The sequence below is a fragment of the Paramisgurnus dabryanus genome, chromosome 16 (genome assembly GCF_030506205.2).
Source record: "Paramisgurnus dabryanus chromosome 16, PD_genome_1.1, whole genome shotgun sequence".
Classification (NCBI taxonomy): Eukaryota; Metazoa; Chordata; class Actinopteri; order Cypriniformes; family Cobitidae; genus Paramisgurnus; species Paramisgurnus dabryanus.
Genome location: NC_133352.1, coordinates 18,076,215 through 18,090,178, shown reverse-complemented (window position 1 = coordinate 18,090,178; position 13,964 = coordinate 18,076,215).

Genomic DNA, 13,964 nt, shown 5'->3' with positions numbered 1-13,964 from the left:
TACAGTATTTTGAAAAATGCTTACTATGGTGAAAAATATTATGCCAAAAATATGAAATTCATTCGTAAGTTTTCAAAGGTTGGTCTTGTTACGCTGTCATTTGTAAAATTGCATTTATTCATTTTCTCACTTACTGTTTTCTGTGATTTCATTGCTGACATCAACAGATCGCTACAAATCCGATTTTGGAAAACAGAACAACACAGTTATCTCGCAAACATCATAAAGTATAAAAATCTCAGTGAGGTAGTACGGTCTTGTTTTTTAACCTTTTCTCCTGTGTAGTGAAATTACTCCAGAAAATGAACTGTGGTTGACAAACAAACAAAACCCTTGTGGCACAGCTGTCACAGAGGATCAGCAGAGATGCCGGCTATTCCTGGAGCTCTTCAGGAAACAGTAGGAGCACTCAGGGCCACTTGCAACAAATCCTGTCGGTGAAGGGTCCATCTCCTTCCACGTTTCTTTTGCCCCTCATCTCTCTCTTTAGCCCAATTTACGTGCCTTCCTTCCTCCATCTCATTCTGCTCTCGAACAGTGGGATACATTTCCACATAAAAGCGGAGAAGGCCACTTGGAGTGTCCTACTCTTCTTTTCTGTTTCCATGGAGATCCAGTATCGTCCAGTTTGCCGAATGGATGAAGTGGGCTTGTTTCGGATACTTTCCTCGACTCGGTTACTTTAAAAGCATCTCATGAAGGGGGTTATAGTGTATGGCAGAGTACATTTTTATCATTGTGGTTCATTAAATCACACACATCCACTTGTAATTGACATGATATGTGATACAGTACATGCAATCATTCTTAAAGCAAATGTACATTAAATTATTGCATTTAGTTATTATACTTGGATTCAATGTATACAAATGTGACCCTGTCTGTGAAAAATCCAGACCAAAGCCTTTCAGATTGATTTCACATTGATTTCATCTTTCACATCGCTTTACTCAGTCAATATTAAATATAAAGGTTATATTTTCACAGAATGTTCCTTATGTATTAGATGATTTTATATAGAAAACAGTAAATCCCCCCAAAAGACTGGATTTTCACAGACAAAGAAACTTAATTTATTTAACATTTTTAAATAAACAGTTCTATTTTTTTACTTTGAGCACTGCCAACAATATGCTGCACTAATCATTAAATAAAGATTTGAGGAGCTCAGATGCTAAAGCAACTAAATGCCGCCACCATCAACAATTAGATAATGATATTAAACGAACGCTCTCGGCACGTCAAATACTTTTGCTTCAAATCCACTTTATCCTGACCCAAGGCCATTCAGAAATATTGAATTGTTGGCAAAATTCATTAAAGGGACACTCCACTTTTAATTTTTTTTCAAATGCTAATTTTCCAGCTCCCCTAGAGTTAAACATTAGATTTTTACAATTTTGGAATCTATTCAGTTGAACTCCGGGTCTGGGGCTATCACTTTTAGCATAGCTTAGCATAATCCACTGAATCTGATTAGACCATTAGCATCACAGTAAAAAATAACCAAAGAGTTTTGATATTTTTCCTAGCAGCAAAGTCCTTGATAGTTCTTAGCCATATCTGTCTAGAAAATCACAACTTTTAATTTTCCGTCGGTCTTAGTACATGATGTAACTACAGAAGAGTTCAGTTTTAAATAGGAAAAATATTGAAACTCTTTGGTTATTTTTAATGCTAATGGTCTAATCAGATTCAATGGATTATGCTAAGCTATGCTAAAAGTGATAGCCCCAGACCCGGAGTTCAACTGAATAGATTCCAAAACGGTAAAAATCAAATGTTTAACTCTAGGGGAGCTGGAAAATGAGCCTAATTTCAAAAAAGTGGAGTGTCCTATTAAGCTTATTTACAAAAAACTAATCAGATGCACGTATGGTTTTGTATCTGAGTACATACTGATTTTTTATATAAAATCTATATTTTTATTTCTCTCTATCTCTCTCGGTCAGACAGAACAGTTCTTTACAATCTTCAGTCAAGTTCTCTGCCTGAAGTATCTGGCCATTAGTAGAAAAGAGAAGCAGGAAAACTTTGGGAGGGTTTGGCCAAGGATCTGACTATCTAGCTTGAATCATTAAGAGTGAGGCTAGAAGACCTCTGACCTGTGGGTTTAAAAATACTTTAAAACAGTGTACAGACCACGGTTGTATTTTATACTAGCTTTCTGCCTGTCTACTCTGTTAAAACACTTAAGTTTAAGGCTTTGCATGAAAGCAAACCAAAAATACATACTGTAATATGATGAATCGTGCTGTGAATCTAAGGACAAAAGCTTGTTAGAGATGAATAAGATTCATATCGCATAATTTACACCTTTCAGATAACTACAATGTAAATCTCATTTTCACACTTGAACTTCCTTTTCAGATGTGTCTGCACAGATACAGGTGATAGCAAGCTAACAACCTGGGAAGAAGTTGTTTCCCTTTAAAACCTAAAAGTGCTTTTCTTCGAAATAGACGGATTTTCAATCATCATTACAGAAAAAAGACAGCGAGTAATTTAAAGTGCTACAGTAAATCTCAGCTTTGAGTGTCTGCAAAGGTAGATGTCACCAAAATGTCGATTTTCGTTTCATAACATCAAGACACTTTTATCCAGTGCAACATATGGATTTTACCCTTTGACCTCGCCGTTGGTAGTGCCACACTCAACCGATTGAACTACAGAAACATGACAACTACATTATCAGAACGTCTTCAAAAACAAAACAAAGCACATCAGTGTCTGCCCCTATGTGACCTAATATATCCCGACATTTCCCCTAAAGCTGTCTGGAACCCTGACCATGGACTCTTTCTGAACAGGTCTGTTCCTCTTCAAACGCTTGTCTTTCTGTCCTACGTGTAGTGTGCTCCTAGGTCACTTCATTTCCTGTCCATCCCAAAATGTCACCGATGTCCCCATGAGTACAGGCTCTTAACAGTGCTTGTTTAGATCTGATGCTTGGGACACCCACCATTCACAATATCTATGTGAACTGCGCTAAAAACTAAATGAAAATCTTGTCGTGTTTGATATATTGCACTGTAACATCTGCAATAAAGTGAAGCTTTGCAGACTGCTGTTCAAGCTGTTGTTTATATAAACATCTGACATTTAGATGCTTTGTTTTTGTGGCTTCTGTTGAGGTCAGCGAAATAACGTGAAGCAGGAAAAGAAAACTGAGCCCGCGGAGGCAAGCAGAATGCTCAGAGAGTGCCGAAGAAAGGAAGAGCTGAAGTAAAATTTGTTATCACAGGATGTTTTTTTGTAAAAAAACTATGGTTCCTCTGCGAAAATCATGCTTTTATGGAATTATCTGAGATATATCCAGCAGGTGGAGGTGTAGTTGAGTGCATTTGTGTGGTAATTCTTTTTTTTTTGTTCTTTAAAAATGAGCCAATCTTCGGTGTAATTAGCTTCTATTGATCCCAGTGACTCAATATTCACATTGACTTAATGTTCTCTTGCTCTTCCCCAATATCAACCACTAATTAAAGTTCACATGCTGTTTACAACCTGTTTTACTTGTGAAGTGATGTGTTTTTGAGTGAAACAGGATATTCAGTGAGCAATAATGTAAGGCGGGGCTTGATTTTATTCTTCTGCTATGTACACTGTCGGATCTAAAAGTTGCATATTGTTACCTCAAATGTATACACTGGGACCTTGGAGGTACATATGTAAATTTTTTGAAATTTTATCAGTATAGTACGAACCCATTGATTGGTTAACTTACAAAAACGTGACATATAGTTAACAATTCAAATTTTGTGGTAAAATAAGGCATATGAAATGAAAAAAATCACTCTTTTTTAGAAAAAAATGTATTAGTTAAAAATCTGTGACGTTTCGTTTTTTTACGTTTACCGTAAAATATTTTTAAAATAATGGTTTTGTAAGATAAAAATATAAGTCACAGTAAATTTTACGGTAAACATTTTAAAATTACTTTCCCACACTTTCCTGCAGTGGTGGCCGCTGACTTCTTTTTTCGAGGGTGCTCGATTCAAAGTTTGTCACAACATGTATGTAGTCCGTCATGTGTGTGGTTCCTTTTTTCAAAATATGTTTTCTGCGCGTCGAGAGATCCTGTATGCATCATGTGTCTTGTCAAAATAAGTGCCTGCTGCAGACTCGTCTAAAGGGTTTATGATAAAAGAGACGCTCGCGTTTGCCAGATACTCACATAATCTCATGTGTAATCAGAGTTTACTGTTAAGGGAGTGTCTTGCGTGTATTTTATGAACATGGCCGTCTCTTTTATCATAAAATTTTTTTGATGTGTGAGCAGCAGGCACTTATTTTGACAAAACACGTTATACACACAGGATCTCGATGCGCAGAACACTTATCTTGAATTAGCGCCCCTCGGATGAGCAGTCACGAGGTGCCACTGCTTCCCTGTGTGACGATGATGGTGATATTTCATTCAAGCAATTATGTTTACCATACATTAGCATGTTTTATGTTACATTTGTGTTCTTTATTTAACATTATTTTCATGTCACGTGTTGTTTCTTGTAATTTTACGAAGGTTTTCTGGCCACCACAGCTGCCAGTTTTTCACTGCAAAAACTGCTGATTTTTTACAGTGTATTAAATGTGGGCGAGATTTTAGAAAGGCTGCATTTGCATAACCAATGGCAACAGCAAGTGATTACAGCCTGATGAAAGATTATTAAGACAAATATTTCTTTTTTTGGATTAATGTGCATCACTAAATCACACGAAGTAAGGCCAGGACCCTGTATAAGGAAAGTAAACAGGCTTAATATTAATTTCATATCTTTGAAAGATTTGAAACACTTTAAAGAGTCAATTAAAGTTTAGTTAAGGAAATATTGTTACAGTATACGAAACTTTAGAAATTATTGTCTCTGTTTATTCTATTTCTGTCTGTAACTTTCCACTGAAGATCTAAAGAGTGGTCTTATTACAATCCTACTGTTTAAGGAATAACCAAATCATCTTAAATGTTATGCTTTTTTCAGTTTCATTCATTTTAGACACTTGAGTGTAATTCAAATTTTTTTTAAACATAATGGGGTTCGAAACCAAACCTGACTATTCCAATCTACACCTCCCAAGCCTCATCAAAACCAAGTTTGTTATAAAAAAATCCTCATCCAAAATCCCATTCTATGAGACACAAGAGATGATTTGGAAAGCAGATCAAATCACTTGTAGAAGATGACGATCAAGCGTTTTCTAATCGCCTCCAACAAACCTGACTAAATGATTCGCTATTTCCTCTGATTTTGCTGATGTTCCGGGTGCTTCTGTCTCATTAGCGCAGAAGATATGCATCTTATATTCTTCATATTGTCAGATGAATAAATTGTCTGCGGCTCTCTCGATTGGCGTTGAGACGTCCGACATAAATGAGAAATTCAGTGAGCATTTCTTTCATTTAGCATATCATCTCATGGTAAAATACGAAGAAGCTTTTTCACACTTTATATAGACTTGCTCTCTCTCTCTTTCTCTCTCTTTCTCTCTCTATCTATCTACTAACACATTCTCTTTCACACTTTCTCATTCTCCTTTCAATTGGTAATCATAATAATGTAGAGGCCTATAATTATAATAGACCTGCTTGTCAGAGATACAGATCAGTTTTCAAAGCTTAATTATTCACAAGGTAACCGAACAAACAGAGTTTAACCCAAAAGTGAGGTTGTGATAAGGGATCAAAATTACATATTATACTGGCTCACATTCGTATTATAATAGCAGACTGCCCAAGAATTCTGTCTAGCCAAACCATTCCAGCTGATTTCTAAAGGTCTTTATCCTTTAGATAGTCTTCATAAGTGTATCAGTACATCAACTAAAATATTATAACGCTTTCAGTCTCAGTATTGGCTGTTGTTTTGCAATCAGAACAAAAACTCTTCATAAGTGAGAGTTTCCTCGATTATTGGCACTTCTGGATTTAAACTTATAGAAACAACTTCAATATAATTAGTTGTTTGATAGATTTACATCTGTTGGAGGAGAATTCTGTTCACTGGTTATATTTTTATCCTAAATCATTTGCCTACATCCTGTTTCATTTGAGTAAATGCATGCTTTTCACTGATTTTCATAAAACTTTATTGTAATGACGCCCTTTTGGACTCGTGTCTTGTCAAAATAAGTGCATGCTGGAGATGCGTCTAAAGAAGTGGTTCTCAAACTTTTTCAATGTGCGGCCCCCCTTGTGGCAATTTGTGACAAATGTGTTGTAAAATTTAACATTTTAATTAAACAAAGCATATTAAATTATACAAAGTAGTGCTGTTGGTTAGTAGCCTTATTTTTATTTAGGTTTAATGACAGAATTCATAATAAATTAAAGTATTTTATAAAATGTCATAAAACTGGGGGCCCCCGGCACCATCTCACGGCCCCCCTGGGGCCCCCGGCCCCCAGTTTGAGAACCACTGGTTTAAAGGGCATAATCTCATGCGTAATCAGAGTTTAGTGTTAAGGGAGTGTCTTGCGTGTATTTTGTAAACTTTTATCATAAACAGTTTTGACGTGTCTGCAGCAGGCACTTATTTTGACAAAACACATAATGCACATAGTTCCTATGACGCAAAAAACACATATTTTAAAAACATGAGCAACACACATGACACTTCGAACACGTATTTTGAATTTGCGCCCCTCGGAAGAGCAGTCACGAGCCGCCACTGGTTGCACAGTGACTCATTGAAACCATGTGGATTACTTTTGCAATTGCATTTGTATTAATGCACTTTTTTGGGGTTTAAAGTCAGAAGTTGTTCCCTGATTCCTGTTTTTTACTGTTATATAGTGTGCAAACCAAGGACATTTACTAAAATAAAAATATATATATGTTTGTCTGAAAGATTATGGAGAATCTCTGATAGATTTTTTGTATATTAAGTACCAAATAATTTCATGAAAAAGTACATTAATGTGTATAAATAAATAAAGTGTATTTTAGTACGCTTTTTTCCACCTGGGACAGCATTATGTGTGTGCATAGATTTAATCAGCACTGTATTAGATACATTGAGGATTTGTTTTAATCCGAGATTAAATATAGTAATGACTTGGTAAAAGGATTTTCATTGGTGCAAAGCAGAAAAAAAACTCTTGGTGTAATGGAATCAGATACAAGATCTTTTTAACAATGGCCGACCTCTGCTCCAAATTTAAACCTTGCTCCGGCACCATTTGTCTTGATGCTTTGTGTTGAGCGCTGGCGTTTTGTCGATACACTGGTGAAGCTTCTCTCATTGTGCTGTGCCTTCATCAAGCCACACAAAATGGTATCTGCCCATCTCCAATCAGCCCAAAGCCCTGGCTGCACTTTCTTGGAGGATTACTGACAGATCCCCTAAAACCTTATTCTAGACACACTGTCACTACTGCCTCTGCGATAGCAATCGTGCATGTTGTGATTATCAACCAATCAGTGTCAAGGAGCGACTAACCAAAAGTAGCAATGTTGCTTACTTTAATTTTAAGTGGCATGACAATGGTTCCCTATTTCACAGTAGCCAATAACAAGCTGATTTTCTAACAAATAGCAATGTAGGGTGACAAAATTGGTTTTACATTGTTGCTTTGGGATTAACACCCGCTGATCAAATTTGCTTTCTTGTGTCTCTCTGGGACGTTGAAAGAATAAGTAGCTTGCAACACAGTAAGCTACGGTACGGTAACAAGCCCAACCCAACAATAAAACCAAATTATAAATGAATGACCATGGAAATTTTATCCCGCAGGTCCTTTCCTTTGTTATACAAAATGTTTTAGTGAGTGCGAAGATGAGGGACAGATGTAAAAAAAGGTCTCAAATACAAAACAAATCAGGCAGAGGAAAATTTTTGGTTGAATCTTATGAAATATTAAACTGTTTACCAAAGCATTTGTGCAGCAGGGAGTCTCATCTCCTTAAGCCTGCTGCTGTTTATCCAGCCAAAAGCTTTTTGATGCTTTATCGTTTCCTTTCAAAGATCAGCTTTAAAAGTCTGAAATTTTTAAGTTTCCCATTGTTACGTCCGCTGTGCGCACAGCGCTGTTGTCATCACCGTCAATCTTCGAACACATGTAATTTCGCTAAGTGCTTTAAAATTGAGTGAGGTATGAAATCAGTTTGGCGTGTCAAACATCAGTTAAAGCATTGGAGTCCAAAGGGCCCTTCAGTGTATGTGAATCTTCGAATCGCTAGTATTTTCCCTGAATAGTCCAGGCTGGCATTCTGAAGATGGGTACAGCATGTTTTTCAAGTACCCCCTTCAGGATGAATTGAACACCCCTGATCACTGCTCTCTTCTTAGACAGACAGTAAAAACGGAGGCAGCTGTAAATCTCATTCCTTCTGCTTAGCTAAAACTGAAGCAAATTAGACTACTCAAAAATCCACCTGCTGTACTGCACATACTTTTTTCATTACGTTATCAAATGACTTCCATCACTCTGCTGTTAGGTGAACTTTATGAAAAACAATGACACATATATGAGCTTGGAAAATACTGTTTTTTCTTTAAGTGACGGCACATGAATGGATAAGTAATGTTATCATAGTCTCAGAAGAATGTCATCGCTTTACATTTTAATTCATATCAAACATTCTACAGAGGGTAGATTTACTGTAGTCAAGACTCTCAGATAATCTCTAATGAAGTGTTCTTGACATTTTCAAGGAAATACTTAAATGCCAAGATTACAAGAACAGAGCATACAGGTGTGTTGGGGAAACGAAAACTCTCATATATTTATTCATATTAAAATACAGTATTTATAATTTGTTTCATTTATATAGCACTTTTCTGCAGCACTCAAAGCACATATGAAAGAGGGATTCTTCTTAACTACCATCAATGTGCGACGGCAGCCATATTGCGCCAGAACTCCCACCACACACCAGCTTATTAGTGGAGAGGAAACAGAGTGATATAGCCAATAAGTATGAGGGGATGATTAGTAGGACAATGGGCAAGTTTGGCCAGAATGTCAGGCACCACACCTACTCTTTTTTGAAAGACATCCTGGTATTTTTTTTATGACGGTTTAACATCTCATCTGAAGGATGGTGCTTTTAGACATTATAGTGTCCCTGTTACTATACTGGGGTGTTAGGACCCACATGAACACAGGGTGAGCATCCCCTGCTGGTCTCACTAACACCTCTACCAGCAGCAAACAGGTTTTTCCTAGGAGGTCTCCCATCCAAGTATTGACTAGCCTCAACCCTACTCAGCTTCAGTGTGCAAGCAGTTTGGGGATGTAGGGTGATATGGCTGCTATTAATGTTTATGAATTTTATACATTAACACATTTACATTTAATCATTTAGCAGACACTTTTTTCAAAGCGACTTACAAATGAGGCAACAATGGAACATCAGCAAAAGAGCAACAGTGCATAAATGCTTTAAAAAAATTGTCTCAGTTAACCTAGCTTTTATACGAAGCTGAAAATGTCCAGGCGAACACTGACTGGCAGCTTTATTTCAACCGACTGGCAGCTTTTTTCAGCTGAGCACTTTGGTCTGTGATACTTCTGCTTTGTTTATCAGTCATTGAAAAATGCGCCGGTTGGTTGTTGTGATATTTGTCCCACCCCTCCTCCACTGTGATTAGATGGCCGTGTGAGAGCTGACATTGACGAGCTAAGCTTTTCACCCAAACTGGCAGCTGCTAGCTTTTTTGAAAAATGTTGCGCTTCCATTGGAAACATTTGAAAACTTATGCCGGCATAAAAGCTTTGGTGTGCATGGCCCCTAATGCAGTACACTAAGCCATAAACACTGTTTTATATGTGGAAAGAGTGGGAAATGAAAGAATATGAAAAATAGAAGTATTGCAGGGTCAGGTGTTTATGAAACAGATGCGTCTTTAGTCAATTATTGAAGATGGCTAACAAATAAATTATTATTATAAATTTATAATATCTGAAGAAGTTCTTTGTTGACCAGAACATTCTGTTCCACGGGTCACTGTTACACTTTTAACTTTTTTGCCAAAATTCTTGTTAACTGGCAACTTATTTGCATGTTGTCCAATTTAGGGTTGGGTTATGAAACAAAAACACTATAAAATAAAGTAGTGTTTTATTTGCATTTGTTTGCAGAAAATTAAAACATGTCAATCTAAACGGTAAAAAGTGAAAGTTGGATTAACTTAAAAATTACTTCAATTGGTAACAACAAAAATATATTTTTTTCAAATATTTTTTTTTCACTTTAAGTGAAAAAAATGTGAAGTAAAAAAGTTACATTTGTAGATGTTACCAATTAAAGTAGTTTTTTTTTACATTAAATTTTCTCACTTTATGCAAAAAATTAAGTTGAAAAAACTTATTTGTAAGTGTCACCAATTGAAGTCATTTGTTTAAGTAGATACTAGTAGAATACTTGTTAGTAGAAACTTTCACTTTTTACAGTGTGGTCACAATATAAAATGTAAATATAAAATGTTTTCAGACATCGAATGCTGCAAAGTATGGAGCCCCTAAGGAGACATGGAGCAAAAATGAAATACAGTTTAGTTTCGCGTGCGTGCACGTGAAACGATCACATGCGCATCTGAAACTACCACATTTAGTTTTGCGTGCGCACGTGAAACTTTCGCGTGAGCACATGAAACTAAACTTTTGATTTTTTATTCCAATGTCACCTTAGGGGCTCGTTAGTAAAGAAAACAAGTTCATATTCATTTTTAAACAACATAACTAATGTCTGTAGGTATATTTAAGTAAGGGATAATGTAGAGGCAGCCGGTAGTTATTGGGAAATAAGCCCAGACAGTGTGATCAGGATCCGACGCGAAGCGGAGGGTCTTGTATCACACTGAAGGGGCTTATTTCCCAATAACTACCGGCTGCCTCTACATTATCCCGCTTATTAAACGGCTATTTGCCACATAAGAAAAAAAACTGGACATGAATATGAATTTGAAACATTTTATTGGCATATTTGTTTTAAATTAACATTTTTATCCTTCCGCGAAACTTTGCACAGATGCATAAAATGATCGTAATACCTTATTAAGATCCTCTGCTTCATACTTGTCTGTCTCCATTTTTTTCTCTTTTAGCAAGTCTTTGAGAAGTTTTAATGCCCATTCTGTATTTTTTTGTGTGTTGGCTTCGTAGCTGTCATGCTCTATTTTGTCAAGTTCAGTCTCAGTAAGCTGTCTGTGTCTTGTCGTGGTTGTCAAGTGTTTGTCACAAGATGGCGCCAAACAGACAGTAATCTTTATTGACCTTTATTGGCGCGGACCGATTTTACTCGTGCAAGTAGTCCGGCTATGCGTTATTATTTTGGAGCGGTTATTATTTGAAAAGAACGAACCTGCAAATGTCTCAACTGACCAATCTGAATCAAGCATTCCAGAGAGCCGTGTAATAAGACGAGTTAAAAAATAATATTTGGCATAATCCTGATTTTTTATTTATTTGTGCGTCTTGGCATGCTCTCAGTCATTTATACTGCTGTTTACATTGCTGTTTACATCACTTCTAAGGTTTATATATTTTAAAATGACTAAATTAAATTTATTTTGTGTGATGTTCTTCACTCATAAGCCACCTTAATAAAAATTAAAAATGACTTAATGTAAAAATTTAACATGTGGATCTTCTGTTCAATTTATGACCTCATCCAAAAACTCCTTTCAATGAGATTGTAAAAAGCAAGATATACAACACAACAACATTCTCACTCTCACATACGCAGTTACGCTCTCAACATCACTACTATTCGAAATACATCCTTCAAGAGCTGTTAAAGATTACCCATAATGCACTACAACACTTTTCACAATGCCATGGCTTCTCTTTGTTCACTTCAATCTAAATACCTTCTTCGTTGGGTCCATCAATTTTGTGCAGTGTGTGATGGACGGAGAAGAGAGGTTTGGATGGAGTGATGTAAGGGAGTTTTAACAAGCACTGCCACTCGACATCGGCAGCAGCATCAGTCTGATCTCATTAGCTGCCACTTAGACTACCACAAACAACTGCAGGCTGCTTGTTCCCCGCTAGCTTATTCTTAAAGACCAGATTCACATCTATTCCCTATGCATCTTTTTTATCTCCATCCCTCCACTGAGAGTGGTTTAAAGATGGGACACTCCAGCAGTAAAGCCCTAATGTTCTGCATTTTGAGTTTCTCGGTGCTATTACAGCCCTCCATCTCTACTTATGATCCGTTCTTCCGTGCACCCTGTGCCTGTCTAAGCGATACCTGGCATTGAGATGCTATTTATGTGAGTGTATGTGTGTGTATGTGTGTGTGTATCTGGGCTGGCTAATTGACAAGATGGACGTTTGTCATAAATAGTGCCTCAGTCCACCCGGTGCCATTATATAGTAATTTCCTGGTTTAATGTGTATGGAGAATGTTCATTATTTGTGACAGATGGACTCGTCTCTTCCTCTTTGAGATCCTGTTCTCAGAAAGCCAAATTAGGATCTACTAATCGGACAGGACCTTTATAGTCACTTCAATTTAATCTGTTCAGCACACACTCTTATTAAGCAGCCAAAATTAGACTCTACTGCAATTTTGTGTTAGATGGGTAAGACAATTTACTTCGAAGTGTACTAGTAATGGTAGGTAGATATTTGTATTTATTATTTTGCACCTAAATAATCATAATTTATCTTCTCCTATACATTTTCAAATTGAGTATTTCTTCAAGGACCAACTATGGACGGTCATTTCTCTTCAAGCTGTTCTGAGAAGGAAGTTGTTTTAATAGTTTATATTTTAAAAATATCAATAAACTGGATCAGTTTATAAAAACTATAATGTGTAATTTATGATGCGAGCTTTTGTGGGCCTGAATGAGTGTACAGATTATGCTATGATTATAATGTATGCTCTTACAGTCATAGCACACACATGACCTCTTTTGGCACCATGCTGCATTACAGTGTTGGATTGCTCTGCTCCACTCACCTCTCTGCATAGCAAAAAATTTAAATATTCTCATAATTTATTCACCCTCAGGTTGTGGATACCTCTATGACTCCTCTGACTGACCTTGCTTGAAACACGACAGGAAATATTAAGAAGATTGTTATGGTTATGGTCTTTCAATACAATCATGTGCATTGGAACCATTACAGTATGTGTGGGTGAGACCCTAACCCTAAGACCCTGCCAATTTTTTGGAACAATGGTATTGGACCAACTCACTTTTTCTCTAATTTAGTGCATATGTCTTTTCACTTGTCAGAGTGTCAAATCCATTCCACTAGAGGAATGCCCAAAATAAATTTTTTCATGTTTCAGCTTCAGAATTGACATCCATGTTGCTGCTTCCTCAAATCCATTCCAATTGGCTCATTAAGAGTCCATATAAATTAAACTCCATTTACTTTCGCCAGTTGCAACTTAGTCACAAGTCATCTAAATAACTACATTTTGGATCTCACCTCACAAACAGTTTTTTATTTTGGGAATAAATGACAAACTTTGCAATTTTGGGTGAACTCTTCTTTTAACAGATAAACCAAGTCATTCTTCATAGCTCATTAAATTCATTGCATTCCTAAAAGACTTCTCTCAAAATAGTACTGTATACAAATAAAATACAAGAACAGCATGGATTAAGATGAAACCAGACAGAAGTTAGCATTGTGCATTTATAAATTATATACATTTGTGCTTCGTGTTGGTTTTGGACAGATTTGGACAGGCTTGTTTAAAATATGTTTGGCATTTCCAGCAGCTGTAGATGACAGCATGAATTACTCCTACAGTATGTTTGACAATGAGAACACACAGACTACTGTATGCTGTATGTCATTCCTTCATCCAACCTGCTAGTGAATTCAGAAATAACTGTTATCCTATTATTCTGTTCCTCTTCTCATCCAGCATCTGTTTCTCTGCCCGATTAATAGAAACCTGCTGCAGTGTCGCATATTAAACACGTACCGAAAGCATCTGGAGATTCTCCCTGAAGAAATCCCTTCTCCTGCATCCGCCGTGTCCGCAAGATCAA